Genomic DNA, 20,602 nt, shown 5'->3' on the forward strand with positions numbered 1-20,602 from the left:
TGAAACTTTTAACGGGTAGGTAATACCCGAAAGATATATAAATTCACAATTAATATGTTACATTCTTCGATTCTGATTCAGCAAATCATCAACTATACTCACTACTTTCACAACGATATACATTCTTTCCTAGAAATCAACACAACCATTCTCATCCAAATTTGATTACATATTCTGATTTTGAAAAATCAGAATCCAAGCCAAGATTTAACAGAAAACATAACTCTTAGATTCTTACATCTTTCAAATGCCATACTTTGAATTCAAAACTGTACTAGAACATCATATGTATACATATAACATTCATCTCTTAGAATTATGAGCTTTCATTCTGAAATTCTGAAAAGCAACCAGTCAACGAATCAATATTCTGAATGTTGAAAAAGCTGATGAAGCAGCAAAAACTGTAAACGACTTTAACAGTTGAAAGTTTGATGATAAAGAATAGTGTGTTGGCAAAGCTCAGAAAAGTTGGAACTGGAAAACGGATTGAGCAAACCATGAAGGAGGCTGTGGACAAATCACAAAGACTAAACCTGCCTTCAAAGAATCCAAATGATTCAGTATCTGCTGAAGTCATTAACGAATACCTTGCTCCTGACTCTAAACCTTTACGGACAAATTTTCTTTATCATCTTTCGATATTAGAAATTCTAAGATATCATCGTATCTTTCATTATAAATATCCTCGATATTTCTGAAGATATTTTCATAACTATCATTATCTGAAATCATTTATCTCCTCGCATCATAAAGGAAACTGTTTAGTTTCTATATTCTGTAAACCTTCGAGTTTAAATTATGAATGTTTTTGAAGAAGTGTTGGGAATTGAAGCACGAGTTAGTATAATATAATGACACTTGATCAACGTGATTATATTACAGTAAGCCATGCTGAGTTTCTAATAGAACGTGATAAAGGTTCACAGATCATACCCTCATCATGAACCATGTTACATAACTCTTTCATTCTATTTAACCTCTAAACATATCAAGAAAAATATTTTTCATGATGATTCGGTCTTTTCCGGATATTCTGGTAATTTGACAAATCAAACGTGCTACTACCTTTCCTTTCTGCTTTGTATATTATGATCATTCGAAACTCCATATCTACGTATTGCAACGTAAAGACACGGGAGAATTAAAAACATTATAACCCCAAGGTAATAGTAGAAGAAAATAACTTCCTCTTATGGCAGATGAAAAAGAAGAATGAAGGATACTATAGCCAGGAAAATGTCAAGAATCAGGACTGAATTTAGCATTTTTACAATCTATTGGGATGTATGAAATAAGGAAGAAGATTATAGGAGTGGTGAAAATAAATGAAATGGAAGAGGTCAATTTATAGCGAAATATCAGACATAGCAATCGAGGCAGATTACCGCATTTAATCAAAGAGGATCATAATTTCCTTAATCACCGAAGAATCAAATCTTATTTGGATTTCGAAGATTTTATCTAATTTCCTTGAATTCCGGAAATCAAACGTGACTACATCAAAAGTTAATACGAATCTTTAATTTCCTCATTTCACTTTTTGTGATAGCTTCACTCGTACTCTTCGAGTAATCGAATTATTTTATCCATATTACTCTATGGTAATAACACTCTATCTATCAACTACTATTCATCATGAAAACATTCTTATTGTCAACTATGACGATCTATGTCAAATTTCGGGACGAAATTTCTTTAACGGGTAGGTACTGTGACGACCCGAAAATTTTCAACCAAATTTAAACTTAATCTTTATATGATTTCGACAAGATAAGCAAAGTCTGTAATATTGAGTCTCAAAAAGTTTTGGAACTATATTCATGTATTCAATTACCTTCTGACCACTCTCGACGATTCAAGAACATTAATTGTAAATAGATTTATGTATATATAGGTGTATATATATATAGGTATATATATATATATGTGTGTGTGTGTGTGTGTGTGTGTATAATAAATTAAAAAATGTTAATAAAACATTAAACGATTTGATTGATATGAAAATAATGAAATACATTATGATTTAGAAACATTAACGAAATGTTAAACGTATAACGTTATACTTATTTGTTTCAGATAAATAACTAAGTAATAAAATGTGTTATGTAAAACGTGTTTTAAAAACTTTAAGGTTAATAAAAATATTATTAACTTTTAATATAAGGATATATATGAGGTTTTAAATTTATTTAGTGTCAAAAGTACGATAACACATTCGTTTGACATTAGACTATGATTTGACAAAGTTAAATATGAAGATTCGAAGACGTAAATAACCAACACGTTCAAACGTACAGATTATATATTCCTGAATGATAATATATATATTTTATAACGTGATAAAATATAATATAAACTTAGATTTAAAATGATTTATTATAAAGACTTAATATATTATTAAATATATATTAATGAATAACGAGACGAGGAATTAAAGAAGCAAATGACCAAAATACTCGAACGTTAAAATGACACTTCGAGTAATATAGTTTATTGATAATTTAAGTCTATATTTTGACAAAGGTATGAGTCACGAAACGTAAAGTACAAGTTTTCTAAGCGTACAAAATTACGTTCGAAAATTCGGAATCGAGACATAAACCGAGTATCAACGTACGAGTCAACGGACGAGTCAACGGACCTAAAATTACAAGTCAACTATGTACATGAATATAATATAATATATATATATATATATATATATATATATATATATATATATATATATATATATATATATATATATATATATATATATATATATATATAATAATATGTCGACAAACATGAAAATAAAAAAATTGTGAGCTGGATTTTGGGGCCATGCGATCGCATGGGAAATAGGCATAAAACCCATGCGATCGCATGGGGGTCAGGAATTAGAATTCTTCTATAAATAGCCCAGGTTTCTGCCGAATCCATTACAATTCAATCTCTTTCTTTCTCTCAATATTTATTATTATTATTATTATTATTATTATTATTATTATTATAAATCTTATTATTTTTATTAGTATTATTATACATAAAATACTACGACGAGGTCATGAGCAAGTTATTTTCAAAACAAGCTTTTCGAGCGGGATAGAGCTAAGGAAATTATCAGTTATAGCTAAGGAGGTGATGAGTATTATTCGGGGGTATTGCTCGTGAGGTCAAACTAGTGTTTATCTTTTTCGTTGCGTCTACGTACTTTCCTGCAATATTGAATCACAATATTGATACGTTGAGATCTACGGTTATTTTTCATTTCGAGTTTCAGTCACATTTTGGTGAATGACCTTATGTGCTGCTAAGGTGAGTTTCATTTACTCCCTTTTTAATTGCTTTTGCAATCTATATTTTTGGGCTGAGAATACATGCACTTTATTTTAAACGCAATGGATACAAGTACATACTAAATTCCACACCGAGTTTGAACCAAAAAATCCCTTAGCTTTGATAACTAGTAACTGCCGGTTATAAGAACTGGTGGGCGCGAATAGTTGTATATGGATCCATAGGGCTTGACATCCCCGTCTGTTCCAGGTATAGAAACCCTAGCCTGAACTATAAAACAGACGTATGCTATTTGAGGTTAGTACACGTTGGATTGCGTGTATTGTACATGTTGGTTGCATGTATGTTAAAACAGTGGTACTTATTATAACGTTAAAGCTTAGTTATCAGGGTGCTCAATCTTGTAGAATATCTTGATAAACGTTTATGGATGAAACAACTGAAATCTTGTGATCCACCCTTATATACATATTATGTGCAACATTAAAACTATGAACTCACCAACCTTTGTGTTGACAAGTTTAAGCATGTTTATTCTCAGGTTCCTAGAAGTCTTCCACTGTTTGCTTATATGTTATACAAGCTATGTGCATGGAGTCATACATGCTTTATTCGAGAAAACGTTGCATTCACAAAATTATCACCATGTATCTTATTTTGACTGCATTATCAACGGATGTAGTATTGTTAACTATTATTTACGGTGATTGTCTATATGTAGAAATCATCAAATGTCAAGAACCTTAGAATTTGATATTCATTTATGGTGTGCCTTTTCATAAGAATGCAATGTTTACAAAACGTATCATGTAGAGGTCAGTACCTCACTGTGAAATCGATGAATGATGTATTCGTCCAAATGAATTTGGACGGGTCATCACATGATGGTTCACTGGGTTCTCTGCTATGCAGAGTTCTTCCAGGATCCTTTCACTATATATATATATATATATATATATATATATATATATATATATATATATATATATATATATATATATATATATATATATATCATAACTGATCAAATCTTCTTTACTCGGAGTTAATCACAAAAATGATTAACTCAAAAACAATCAAATTCTTATTAATTCGAAATTCAAGTTCTCTATTTTATTTAATTACGAAAATTCAAGTTTTCTAAATAAAACTAAAATGGTTTACTCATTCATAGTATCACTTTGACCGAGATAAATGGAGTATCTACAAATGGTAAAACTAAGAATACATATAATATCGCTCCGTAAATATTAAGAGCACACGTTAGAACAAATAGTGCTGAGATACATGTGAAAAATTTAATCCCTTTAATAAAATAGTTAATATCTACATTCTAAATGTTGTAATTGTTTATATCTATCTATATAGTTTCTATTATATTGCTAAAATGATGATGTCATAAAAAGGCTATTTTCCTTCACAAAAGAAAATCAAAAAGAAAAAGAAAAAAATCTAAGCAATGTTGATGATGTCATTAACACTAATTAATTAAATTTTAAAAAATTAAAAAAAACGCACAAAACGTATACATAAATAATAATGTGCCAGGTTCCTCATAAACCCTAATGTATCCCCAAAGAATATCACGTTCCTCATAAACCTTATTTTCTTAAACCTCTATAACCCCTAATTTATTTGTCTGATTTAGCTTATATATCAATTGTTTGATCATTTTTTTCTCTGATTAGGTAATTCAGTATTCGTTTGAAGATTGAAGATTCAAATAGAAGGTGCTGATGAAGGGCTATATATACATGTTTATTATTATTATCTTTCTTTATAATAATTGCTTTTGATTTTTTCTTTTTGTTAAATTTTTATTGATAGATCGATTTTATGACGGATGAATTTAGTTATATTCTTTTCTTAGGGTTTTTAATTTTAATTTATGAAGTTGTTTTATGAAGATTTGGAAAAGATTTCAAGTGGATTATCAAATTAAAACATGAATGCTCTGGCTTTTGATGTGATGGCCCGAGAATTTCTGACCAAATTTAAACTTAATCTTTTAATGATTTGGACAAGATAAGCAAAGTTTGTTAAGTTAAATCTCAAAAATTTTAAACTATGTTCATACATCCATTTGACCTTCTACTATTCTCGATGATTCACGAACTATTAATTGTAAATATAAATGTATATATAAATAATTATATACAACAAAAACTATATATTATAAACTGAACTATTATGTGATAAACTATAATGAGAGATAACTTAAGTATTATAAAATATATACACATATAGATATATGTATTTATGAACCTATATACGATTTTATTAAATATATATAAAATATATAAATATTAACTATTCAATAAATGTCATCATAAAATATTACAAAAATAATAAATGGTATTATATCAAATTTAATTGTAAGTTTGAATCTAATCGTTACATTAATATTATTATCATTATTTTTATTATTGTTAATATTGGCAATTGTAATATTAATATTAATATTTTTAATATAAAACATATATATATATATATATATATATATATATATATATATATATAAAATATGATATATATATATATATAAGTTATTATATTATTATTAATATTACTAATATCATTAATAAAACTAATAAGATTATTATTATCATTTTTATTATTATTAATATTATTAGTAATTAAATTTATTAAAATTATCATTATTGTTAATAGTAATATTATTATGTGTCATCTATTATTACTAGGCTCTTTATTAATAACATTATTAATAATATTATTATTAGTATTATTAATAACCTTAATATACTTATATATCAAAATTTAAGAATTGATATATATACATATATTAAACGTGATATAAATACAGATATACATAAATGCTTATACATATACAAAATAACAAATCTATATATGTTAAAACATATACAAATATTGATATACATAAAAATTGCGGATATATACATGTTGATATAAAAATAATAATAATATATGTGTATATATATATATATATATATATATATATATATATATATATATATACGTAATTAAAATCATAAGATCCCAAAATCTGTTTGCTATCATTGTCAGACTCTGTTGTAATTTGCTTTAGGATTACAAACTGGTACGAATCAATCCATTTAGTCATATAAACAGCCAAATTCTGTTAGCCAACCGATTCCTATTTTATTTTTTTTATTTTTTTTCTGTACTAACCGAATATTTAGATGTCGACTCCAATTTTGCAATAAAACTATCAACTCCAGCTGTAAATAATATCCATTGACTTCATATTATCAATTTCCAATTCACAAACACCTTAACAGCTCATAAAGATCGAATTTTAAAAAGAAAAGGGGAAGAACACAGGCGGACTGCCCTGTTCTTGATACAATTTTCAAATACCTCGATTTTAAAACAAAGATCAAATTGTGTTAATGCAGTAATGTTAGTAATAGGTCGTTTGAACTTTCTGTAAAGTTTCACGTCCTAATTCTTTAAATCGATTACAGATTTTGGAGTCAAAGTAATTTTCAACAAAAGGCAACTCTTTGTTCATCACTAAATTCGAATCTGTTTTAAAGATTCTGTTGAAATTAATGATTCCTTTGGTTTCTATGAGGGATTTGGAACATCTTTAGTGTTATGATCGTAGTCTAAAACAGTCTCAAATTTCAAAATCAAATCAAGGTTCTTACGGGTTCTTCATTTGCTGTTACAGCTATTTTTCTGCTATTTTTTTTACTTTAATTATATTAAACATTTAATAAACGTTTCTGTTTCAATGATGCATCTTAATTCAAACAAGTAATGGTAGTTAGTGGTGGATTGTATATTGGTCGATTTGGAATTGCTTAGGATGAAGAAGATGGTGATTAGCAGAAATAGTTTATATTAAAATTAGGGTAGTTTTAAAACAGATAGACAAGCACAGCCAATTGGTAAGGGGTGTTAGCGGGTTAGCAAGGGGTCTCGGGTTCGAATCCCGTTCCGGACAGATTTCTTTTTAAGGCATATTTTGAGGTAGCTTCCTTTTCTTTTATTTTTAATGATTATTGTTATTATTTTTTTTACTATTTTTATTACTATTATGAATATTAATAAGGTTATTATTAGAAGTATAATTATTATTATTACCATTTCCATTATTACTATATTTATTGTTGTTATTACTATTTTAGTTGTTATTATTATTATTATTATTATTATTATTATTATTATTATTATTATTATTATTATTATTTTTATAATTTTAGTTTTAATATCATTATCATGATTACGATTAGTATTATTATGAACCTAATAAAATTCATTATCATATTGATCAATATTAAAACTAGTATCATTATAAATATTAGAATTATTGTTAAAATTAGTATTATTATTAAGTAATAAGTATTGATAAGTATTATTAGTAATGTCATTAGTAGTAATAAAATGGTTAAAATTAGTATTATTATTAAGTAATAAGTATTATTATCAAAATGATTATTTCCTTCATTGCTAAAATTTTTTATTTTATTAAAAACTACTATAATTATCATTATTATAAGATTTAGTATTAAAACTATCATTAACAGAAAAGATTAATATTTTTATAGTTATTATTATACCATTACATGTATCACTAAGATTATTAACAATATTATTTTCATTAATAATATTAAGTATCATCATCTTTACCATTACAAATATTAATTTATTATTATTACAATTAATAGTTTCAACAAACAAATGATATATATATATATATATATATATATATATATATATATATATATATATATATATATATATATATATATTTAACAAACATAACTTAACTATATTAATGCTTTTTATATACAAAAAGAATACATTTAATGAAATAATGAAAAAATATATATAAGTTAATAATATAAAAGTTAAATCACTAATAATAATATATATTTGTTCGATTACAAGTACATATTTTAATATATATACAAATGATATAGGTTCGTGAATCCGAGGACAACCCTACATTTGTTCAAATGTCGTCATATGTATTTTTACTACAAAATACAGTACTGTGAGTTTCATTTGCTCCCTTTTACTCATTACATTTTTGGGCTGAGAATACATGCAATGCTTTAATAACTGTTTTGCAATATTTATATGCGTGAGTTTCATTTGATCCCTTTTACTCTTTATATTTTTGGCCTGAGAATACATGCAAATGCTTTATTAACTGTTTTACAATATTTATATGTGTGAGTTCATTTGCTCCCTTTTACTCATTACATTTTTGGGCTGAGAATACATGCACTGTTTTAATAACTGTTTTACAATATGTATATGCGTGAGTTTCATTAATCCCTTTTTAAATGCTTTTGCAATATATATTTTTGGGACTGAGAATACATGCGCTGCTTTTATAACTGTTTTACGAAATGGACACAAGTAATCGAAACTACATTCTATGGTTGGATTATCGAATCGAATATGTCCTTTTTTATTAAGTCTGGTAATCTAAGAATTAGGGAACAGACACCCTAATTGACGCGAACTCTAAAGATATATCTATCGGGCCCAACAAGCCCCATCCAAAGTACCGGATGCTTTAGTACTTTGAAATTTATATCATGTCCGAAGGAGGATCTCGGAATGATGGGGATATTCTTATATACATATTGTGAATGTCGGTTACCAGGTGTTCAATCCATATGAATGATATTTTTGTCTCTATGCATGGGACGTATGTTTATGAGAAATGGAAATATGAAATCTTGTGATCTATTAAAATTATGAAATGATTATTTATGTTAAACTAATGAACTCACCAACCTTTTGGTTGACACTTGAAAGCATGTTTATTCTCAGGTATGAAAGAAACATTCCGATGTGCATTTGCTCATATTAAAGACATTAATTGGAGTCGATCATCGCAATGGAACCAGTTGTTGGTGACTTCGTCCAGATGGATTAGGACGGTTCCTTTCAGTTGGTATCAGAGCGGTGGTCTTAGCGAACCAGGTCTTGCATTAGTGAGTCTAACTGATAGTCGTTAGGATGCATTAGTGAGTCTGGACTTCGACCGTGTCTGCATGTCAAAAATTTTGCTTATCATTTCTAGTCGGAAATCATCTGCTTATCATTCTTAGTCTAGACATATCCTACTGTATTGATTGCATGAATAGTGTATAGATAAATTCATATCTTAGCGTATCTGTTATTGTTACCTTTGCCTGACAGCTTCCGTAGATTCCTCCGTAACTTATGGGATTTTAGTATTATATATGCATATGTAAATTATGTATTGCAGGGTACTAATCTACATCCTATAATCTATTTCTTATCGAAAATCCTTCGTTTGATCGTACGAGATGAATCCCTCAACCAGTTCGAGTCCTTCAGATTCCGATAGCTATTCCGACATCGAGTTTCACCTAAACTCCGAAAGCGGTGACACTAGAATGAAAACAACCAATCAGCCATCCCCAATTCATTTGATGGGTTCGTAGTCTATTAAATTAATGGAGACACAAAGAAGGCGATCATTTCCATCAACCGAATTCACCTCTTGGCGAAGAACCTGAAACAATTACCGGCGAACCTATTCGAGACACCATTTTCTCTCTCATTTCCAGAGTAGCTCAACACGATTATATTCTATCCACAATTCTAAACCTTATTCATCCGCTCGTTCTGACCGACAATCATCCCGGAATAATAGAAGAAGTCAACGAACTTCGCGCTCGAGTAATCAATTTGGAAAATATGGTGCAAAATGTACCAGCTTCAGCAACATCACCGGCACCAACAGTACCATCAGTAACAGCACCAGTACCATCAACAATCCATGCCTCAACATCTCATTATGTACCTCGAGTATAATTATCGTTCCACGAATCGTTCCACGAATCGTTCCACGAATCGTTCTACATCATTTATCTTCGTTCGACATGGCGACTATATAATCTCTAATATTTTAGAGATTATATATTCTTATTCTAACGATAAATCAAATGAGTCTAATATCATATTGACTCATTAAATCCATGATTATATCTGAAGAAAATATATATGTATATATGTTTTCATAAAGATTGTAATTAAAAAAAAATCCTTTTGTACAAACTGTTAATGATGAAAATATTTTAACGGGTAGGTAATACCCGAGGAACATTTAAGATTTCACATTAATAAGTTACACTGTACATTCTTCGAATCTGATTCAACGGTCATTTACTATCCTACTTACATTCACACATATACGTATCCGTTCACCAAAGAACAACTATTTTCATTCAAGTTCAAGTTCATATTCGGATTTTGACCGATCAGAATCCAAGTCAAGATTTGACAAGTGGCATAATAAAAAAATAAAAAAAAATTTGACGGAATAAAATTTGTTAGAAACAAACAAATTAACTATGAGAAATTTTGTTAAGAATCCACGCTAACAAAATCCTAGCTAACTGTGGACTAATCAACTGAGGACTACCAACAGTGGACAATTAAAATGAATTAAAATATTGATTATAACATATGAAACTAAACAATTCTTCAAGTTTGTCACTTGATTTCCATCTTAAACCTCATTTGTATCTTGACGATTACTACCTGCGTTCAAACCTTTCATGATTTTTGAAAACACTTCAATCGAGAGGATGAACCAACCGCACTTCATCTACGGAAGAAAAGATTGATGCGTATAGTTATGCACCGGAAAACTCTTGGAAACTGAGTAAACGTTTAACGCGAGCTGTGCTAATTTCCTTTAGCGTTATTATTACCGAAAATAACTTTTCAATCTCTTTTCAAATTAGCCAATTTTGTCACAGCTCCAGCAAGGCAACTTCGACTTTTCGTTCGAAACAACCTTATTATAACTTTGATATATATGTGTGCTCTCTTATTGTTAGCGGGGAACCTTTCATATTCTACCATATTACCATCAGCGTTTAATCACCTAAAAACACAATTCTCCTGAAACTACCTCGGATTGATAATCGATGATTCAGATATCGTAGCATTAAATGCAGAGGAAATAGAAAAATGGTAGATAATCTAAACGGTCAAAAGTTTGATGATAAAGAAAGGAGTGTTAGGAACGCTCGATAGAAAATTTGGTACTGAAAAACAGATTGAGCGAACTATGAAGGAGACCAAGGACAAAGACAAGGACCAAACCCTATATTCAAAGAATCCAGGTAATTCTGGATCAGATAAAATCTTTAGAGAATATCCAGCTCCGAAGTCATGTTAAAATCTTGCGGAAAATCTTTCTTCATCAACCATCGAACTTAGAAACCCCAAAGTATCATCATAAATATCCTCAATATTTCTGAAGATATCTTCATAAATATTCTCGTCCAATATTAATTATCTCTCCACGCTATCCGTATTATATCATAAAAGGAAACTGTTTTAGTTTCTATATTCTGCGAACCTTCGAGTTTAAAATATGAATGTTTTTGAAGTAGTGTTGGGAACTGATGCATGAGTTAGTATAATATAATGACACTTGATCAACGTGATTATATTACAGTAATTCATGCTAAGTTTATAATGGAACGTGATGATTCACAGAACATACCGTCATCATGTGCCATTTACACGACTCTTGCATTCTACTCAATCTCTAAACATATTAAGAACATATCTTCTTGATAATTCTATCTTTTTGAATATTTTAGTAATTTACCAAATCAAGATCGTGCCATTACAAATTTCTTCTTAGAGCATTAACTATGTTCATTTCAAAATCCATACCTACGAAATCTGGACCATTATTCGCTTGACATAAAGTCGGGAAGAGAAAACAAAAGCATGAAGCTTCAAAATATCAATGGGAGTATAAATCACAGTAAATTTGAGAGAGTATTAACTGTGGATGACAATGATTATAGAAGACAGAAGATGGAACTTCAAAATATAAAGGAAAATATAAAGTCTGATAACAACACATAAATTACAAACCGTGTATGTCAATATTTATCGCAACATAAAGACACGGGAGAATTAAAAACACTATAACCTCAAGGGCGAAGTAGAAGAAAACAGATTCCTTCGGTGGAAGTTGGAAAAGGAGAATGATTGTTGTGATAGTAAGAATAAGGACAAGGATCAGAACTGGATTAAGCATTTTCAGAACCTTTTGGATGTATGAAACAAGAAGGAAAGTATAGGAATGGTGAGAATAATGGAACGAAAGAGTTTAATTTATAATGGAAATATCAGATAGAGTAATCGAGGCAGATCACCGTATTTAATTATAGAGATCTTAATTCCTTACTCGTCGAAGAATCAAATCTTTTAGATTTCGAAGATTTTCTTTAAATCCCTTAAATTCCGGAATTCAACCCTGACTCTGTCAAAAGTTAAGACGAATCTTTACTTTTCCTATTTTAATCTTTTGCGATAGCTTCACTCATACGCTTCAATTAACCGAATCGATTAATTTATATTACTTGGTAATGATAAAACTCTAGTAATCAACTCATATTAGTCATGAAAACATTTTTATTGTTAGCCATGACCACCTCACTCAAATTTCGGGACGAAATTTCTTTAACGGGTAGGTACTGTGATGACCCGAGAATTTCCGACCAAATTTAAACTTAATCTTTTAATGATTTGGACAAGATAAGCAAAGTTTGTTAAGTTAAATCTCAAGAATTTTAAACTATGTTCATACATCCATTCTCGATGATTCACGAACTATTAATTGTAAATAGAAATGTATATATAAATAATTATATACAAGAAAAATTATATATTATAAACTGAACTATTATGTGATAAACTATAATGAGAGATAACTTAAGTATTATAAAATATATACACATATAGATATATGTATTTATGAACCTATATACGATTTTATTAAATATATATAAAATATATAAATATTAACTATTCAATAAATGTCATCATAAAATATTACAAAAATAATAAATGGTATTATATCAAATTTAATTGTAAGTTTGAATATAATCGTTACATTAATATTATTATCATTATTTTTATTATTGTTAATATTGACAATTGTAATATTAATATTAATATTTTTAATATAAAACATATATATATATATATATATATATATATAAAAGTTATTATATTATTATTAATATTACTAATATCATTAATAAAACTAATAAGATTATTATTATCATTTTTATTATTATTAATATTATTAGTAATTAAATTTATTAAAATTATCATTATTGTTAATAGTAATATTATTATTTTTCATCTATTATTACTAGGCTCTTTATTAATAACATTATTAATAATATTATATATCAAAATTTAAGAATTGATATATATACATATATTAAACGTGATATAAATACAGATATACATAAATGCTTATACATATACAAAATAACAGATCTATATATGTTAAAACATATACAAATATTGATATACATAAAAATTGCGGATATATACATGTTGATATAAAAATAATAATAATATATATATATATATATATATATATATATATATATATATATATATATATATATATATATATATATATATATATATATATATATATATATACGTAATTAAAATCATAAGATCCCAAAATCTGTTTGCTATCATTGTCAGACTCTGTTGTAATTTGCTTTAGGATTACAAACTGGTACGAATCAATCCATTTAGTCATATAAACAGCCAAATTCTGTTAGCCAACCGATTCCTATTTTATTTTTTTTATTTTTTTTCTGTACTAACCGAATATTTAGATGTCGACTCCAATTTTGCAATAAAACTATCAACTCCAGCGGTAAATAATATCCATTGACTTCATATTATCAATTTCCAATTCACAAACACCTTAACAGCTCATAAAGATCGAATTTTAAAAAGAAAAGGGGAAGAACACAGGCGGACTGCCCTGTTCTTGATACAATTTTCAAATACCTCGATTTTAAAACAAAGATCAAATTATGTTAATGCAGTAATGTTAGTAATAGGTCGTTTGAACTTTCTGTAAAGTTTCACGTCCTAATTCTTTAAATCGATTACAGATTTTGGAGTCAAAGTAATTTTCAACAAAAGTCAACTCTTTGTTCATCACTAAATTCGAATCTGTTTTAAAGATTCTGTTGAAATTAATGATTCCTATGGTTTCTATGAGGGATTTGGAACATCTTTAGTGTTATGATCGTAGTCTAAAACAGTCTCAAATTTCAGAATCAAATCAAGGTTCTTACGGGTTCTTCATTTGCTGTTACAGCTATTTTTCGGCTATTTTTTTTTACTTTAATTATATTAAACATTTAATAAACGTTTCTGTTTCAATGATGCATCTTAATTCAAACAAGTAATGGTAGTTAGTGGTGGATTGTATATTGGTCGATTTGGAATTGCTTAGGATGAAGAAGATGGTGATTAGCAGAAATAGTTTATATTAAAGTTAGGGTAGTTTTAAAACAGATAGACAAGCACAGCCAATTGGTAAGGGGTGTTAGCAGGTTAGCAAGGGGTCTCGGGTTCGAATCCCGTTCCGGACAGATTTCTTTTTAAGGCATATTTTGAGGTAGCTTCCTTTTCTTTTATTTTTAATGATTATTGTTATTATTTTTTTTTACTATTTTTATTACTATTATGAATATTAATAAGGTTATTATTAGAAGTATAATTACTATTATTACCATTTCCATTATTACTATATTTATTGTTGTTATTACTATTATAGTTGTTATTATTATTATTATTATTATTATTATTATTATTATTATTATTATTATTATTATTATTATTATAATTTTAGTTTTAATATCATTATCATGATTACGATTAGTATTATTATGAACCTAATAAAATTCATTATCATATTGATCAATATTAAAACTAGTATCATTATAAATATTAGAATTATTGTTATAAACATAAGTATTATTAGTAATGTCATTAGTAGTAATAAAATGGTTAAAATTAGTATTATTATTAAGTAATAAGTATTATTATCAAAATGATTATTTCCTTCATTGCTAAAATTTTTCATTTTATTAAAAACTACTATAATTATCATTATTATAAGATTTAGTATTAAAACTATCATTAACAGAAAAGATTAATATTTTTATAGTTATTATTATACCATTACATGTATCACTAAGATTATTAACAATATTATTTTCATTAATAATATTAAGTATCATCATCTTTACCATTACAAATATTAATTTAGTATTTTTACAATTAATAGTTTCAACAAACAAATGATATATATATATATATATATATATATATATATATATATATATATATATATATATATATATATATATATATATATATATATATATATATATATATATATATATATATATATTTAACAAACATAACTTAACTATATTAATGCTTTTTATATACAAAAAGAATACATTTAATGAAATAATGAAAAATATATATAAGTTAATAATATAAAAGTTAAATCACTAATAATAATATATATTTGTTCGATTACAAGTACATATTTTAATATATATACAAATGATATAGGTTCGTGAATCTGAGGACAACCCTACATTTGTTCAAATGTCGTCATATGTATTTTTACTACAAAATACAGTACTGTGAGTTTCATTCGCTCCCTTTTACTCATTACATTTTTGGGCTGAGAATACATGCAATGCTTTAATAACTGTTTTGCAATATTTATATGCGTGAGTTTCATTTGATCCCTTTTACTCTTTATATTTTTGGGCTGAGAATACATGCAAATGCTTTATTAACTGTTTTACAATATTTATATGCGTGAGTTCATTTGCTCCCTTTTACTCATTACATTTTTGGACTGAGAATACATGCACTGTTTTAATAACTGTTTTACAATATGTATATGCGTGAGTTTCATTAATCCCTTTTTAAATGCTTTTGCAATATATATTTTTGGGACTGAGAATACATGCGCTGCTTTTATAACTGTTTTACGAAATGGACACAAGTAATCGAAACTACATTCTATGGTTGGATTATCGAATCGAATATGCCCTTTTTTATTAAGTCTGGTAATCTAAGAATTAGGGAACAGACACCCTAATTGACGCGAACTCTAAAGATAGATCTATCGGGCCCAACAAGCCCCATCCAAAGTACCGGATGCTTTAGTACTTCGAAATTTATATCATGTCCGAAGGAGGATCCCGGAATGATGGGGATATTCTTATGTACATATTGTGAATATCGGTTACCAGGTGTTCAATCCATATGAATGATATTTTTGTCTCTATGCATGGGACGTATGTTTATGAGAAATGGAAATATGAAATCTTGTGGTCTATTAAAATTATGAAATGATTATTTATGTTAAACTAATAAACTCACCAACCTTTTGGTTGACACTTGAAAGCATGTTTATTCTCAGGTACGAAAGAAACATTCCGCTGTGCATTTGCTCATATTAAAGACATTAATTGGAGTCGATCATCGCAATGGAACCAGTTGTTGGTGACTTCGTCCAGATGGATTAGGACGGGTCCTTTCATTTGACAGGTTTGCTCTGGCTGTTCATGTATAACTTATGTTCTATGACATTATCTTTTGAACAAAGCTTTTTTGAAAGGAATCTGTAAATTACTTATATGGAAGGGATCTTTTTTGATCCAAAGCTGTAGTTTTGATATAAATATTATAATAAGTAGATATGCATCTACTGTATTTGTGATACCATATGCATCTCAACTTTGATTCAATTAAATTTCTTATTTCTTATAATTGTTAAACTGAATTCATTGACTTACACCATATGTTTGATGAAATGTTTGAAAGAAATCTGGCTATTGGCATGTGTAAAGTAATTTTGTTATGTTGACAGCAGGCATGATCATATTGATGATTTCAGAAGGACTGAAAGGATTTCTTTCGGGAATGAAAGCTTTTGTTGTTGGTATGTCCATTACTTGCTCATGTGTTAAATATATATGATATATGATTGATGATTGATTTCTAACATTCTTTAACAAAGTTCTGTTAATTTTCGTGTGAAAATTAATTATATTATACACATTTAGGTTGATCATAATCAGTATTTTGAATCGATTTTGCTCATACATTGGTAAATCTCATTGTGGGCTCACTTTTATGTGGAATATAATACATTGATGCAAGCTGGTAGGTCATTATTCTGAATGATTACAACAAAAGCGCATCTTATTGTTAAAATTTGTCCTTTTTAAGTTTTGAGAAGCCATCTGCAATTCAGTGAAAAGGAGTTGTTCCCATCACTAAAGGTCTTGATGTTATGTTACTAACCTCCATTGGGAACCATAATTAATGTAAAAAGGTACGTTTGCTACTTTGAAATATCAATTATGACTATGAATTTTGTAGATTTATATGCTAAAGGTGCATTTGAGGGTGGTGCTCCTTAAAATTTGAGTATTTGCACTTACTGTAATATTTATAATATTTAGGGATAAAAGGAACTATATGCTACTTGGTTTATTTGATATATTAGTTAACATAATATGTTTTGATATGTGGCAGTTGAGATGTCTTAATTTTAGTCTACCTAATATCTCTTATTCATATAAAGATGTAGTCTATGTAAAGACTGTTAAGAAAGTGAAATAAACCAGTTTGAAGAAGAAAGTGACATTATGGTCTGTTGTTGGATCTTTTAGACTTAAAATTATAATATTGTCATATATGTTATAGATTATTCCTATTATACAGTTATTCTTAATGTCATTGAAAGCATGATGAGTTAACTAATGTCATTTTTATGGTACTTATGTTTGAATTTTTTGTTTTCAGATCGGGATAGAAGCCATCGAATTTAAAAGAATTTATTAAGATTTTACAAGTCCCCTAATTGCCTTTCTTGAGATTATATAATCGTTTGGTGGATTTCACTCAAGTTTGATTGGTCCTAACAATAGATATAAAGAAAGCAGAATTTACCTAAGCTTTTCTGAAGAAAATCTCAATATTTCTATAAGCATTATTGCCTTATGTAGTATATGATGTTTAATCTTTACATTTTTTGAATTTCATAGGAAAAGGTTGAAGCTATATGTCGTTGTCGTTAATGTAAGTCATACCATATATTAAGACAAACTTTTCGAGTAGACTCTTGCCTTTAAGTTTAGGCCTTGATGTTTCGATCTAAAGTGCGGTTAAGGTTTCTGTTCTTAAGGCAGATAGTATTGTTCCTCTATGAATAAACAAGCTCATTATTATTATTATTATTATTATTATTATTATTATTATTATTATTATTATTATTACTTTTAATATATATACTCAACTTTGAGTGAACTTTATTATTATTATTATTACTTTTAATATAATAATTATATTTATAATTATTATATTATTAATATTCAAATATGTATTCTTTTTATGAAATTAATTATGTTACATATGTATGCGAAAATACATGTCTATATATTTGTAAAAACGACAACTTTCTTAGTCAAACGGGTCATTAAAATAAATGACTTTAACATTTACATTCACTTAATACCTAAAACATGTGATTAAATTATTTCGTTTAAACAAACCCGTGATTTCACGGGTCATTTCACTTGTTGTATACTTAATCCTTAATATTTAATTTAATATAATGAAATACCATTTTTAAAATTTATCAACACCACGAGCTCTTAAACTTAATAGAACTTTTAAAATTTGTCAACCCCACGGGCTCTTAAATAATTCTTATACTTTCCCTATTATTTTAGTATCGTTATTTATATATATCAATATAAACTGTAAATTACATTTTTTCACGGATTTTTACACACATCTGCAGCGCACGGACTCAAAAAATCTAATATATATATATATATATATATATATATATATATATATATATATATATATATATATATATATATATATGATTTTATTATTATATTATATCGTGAAGTACAAAATCCCAGTGAGAATCATGCAGATTCTTTATATGTTTATAGAATTCTAATTAGTTAAATCTATCATTTAACTAATGGTCAACTCTAATATGTTTATAGAATCTTACATGCGATAATTTATGTAATTTATTTATTATATTTTATTATATACATACAATATAATATATAAACTACATATCCCCTTTATTTTGTATAAAAGAATATCCAATATAATTTTAAATCTAATCATCCAATTAGATGTAAAATCTAATTCGCGGGTTAGAATCATCTTATATAATTCTTAGTTTTTGTTGTGTTAACGTTTGTGATTAGTTGAATTGTATGTATATATAACATGCGGGTTTCCTCGCGGATTGTGGGTATTCGCGAGTTATGATGATGGTCGGAAAAATTAGCCCGTTGACAAGTACACGGTTCCCGACGTAAGGAAAAATCATAATGAACGTGTCGCAAATAAAAGGAATTTCTACCCGCAACATGAAGTGTCATTCACTCATTCCTATAGACACTTAATAACAACTTATAGGTATTTTTATAATTTACACACTTAATAATCACAATTACTAAAGGCATAATATAAAACTCACTTCAATATATTTTCCACAATAACCCGTGTTCAAATTCCGCGAAAACGCGAGTTATAAACTAGTTTAAATTTATTTTATTTCATATTTAAAGTTTTTGTAACTTTTATCAACTTATAGTCATATTTAATATTATTATTTTAACAATTAGTTATATATACTTTATATTTTTACTTTTGTTCTAATGTAGGCTATATAACCAAACAATACAAGTATAGGTCACATATTTTCAATAAATGTTCTAATATAGGCTATTTGTGACTGGTTACCTGTGTGTGCATTCCCTGGGGCTAACAGACGTTAACAAGAAACATTCATAGAACGAATTGATTAGAGCTTTAAGGTTCCTGATTACTCCTTCAAGCTTCGTGTTGCATCAGATCGTGTTAAAACTCATCTCTGAACAGCAGATTGAAAAGTCAAAGTTAGGAGATTTTGGTCAACAATTCAATTGAATCGTTTCTCGAATTTTCAAGTCTTGATTGTAGTTCACGAGTGTTAGGTGATGGAATTAGAATAACTTTTATGAAGAAATCGTATCATAAAAACGCATAAATGTTAACGTCCGTTAGCTTCAGGGACTGCACACTTGGGTAATCGGTCCCCAATAACCTACATCATAACACTTTTTGAAAGTATGCGACCTACACTGGTATTTTTCTGGATATGTAGCATACATTAGAACAAAAATAAAGTATAAAGCTATTTATTAACCTTAATCCTAGTAATTATTATATACTTATATATTATATTATTATATCATTACAAAAAATAATATATAATGTGTATAAAAGAAAAGCCCGTTTAGGCTCGCGAGGTCGTTCGAGCTCGAGATCTGAAGCTCGAGTTCGTTTATTAAACAAGCTTTAAAATAAGTTAAAGCTCGGGCTTGAACTCGTTTAGGCTTGACTCGAATTGAGC

General features: G+C 27.6%; 1 protein-coding gene across 1 annotated transcript in view; it reads right to left on the reverse strand.

Moving 5' to 3' along the window:
• The window catches only part of LOC139854631 (uncharacterized), a 221,381-nt gene that overhangs the window by 133,541 nt on the left and 67,238 nt on the right, over positions 1 to 20,602 (reverse strand). The window lies entirely within an intron of this gene.

This window comes from Rutidosis leptorrhynchoides, chromosome 1, assembly GCF_046630445.1.
Source record: "Rutidosis leptorrhynchoides isolate AG116_Rl617_1_P2 chromosome 1, CSIRO_AGI_Rlap_v1, whole genome shotgun sequence".
In the NCBI taxonomy this organism is placed as follows: Eukaryota; Viridiplantae; Streptophyta; class Magnoliopsida; order Asterales; family Asteraceae; genus Rutidosis; species Rutidosis leptorrhynchoides.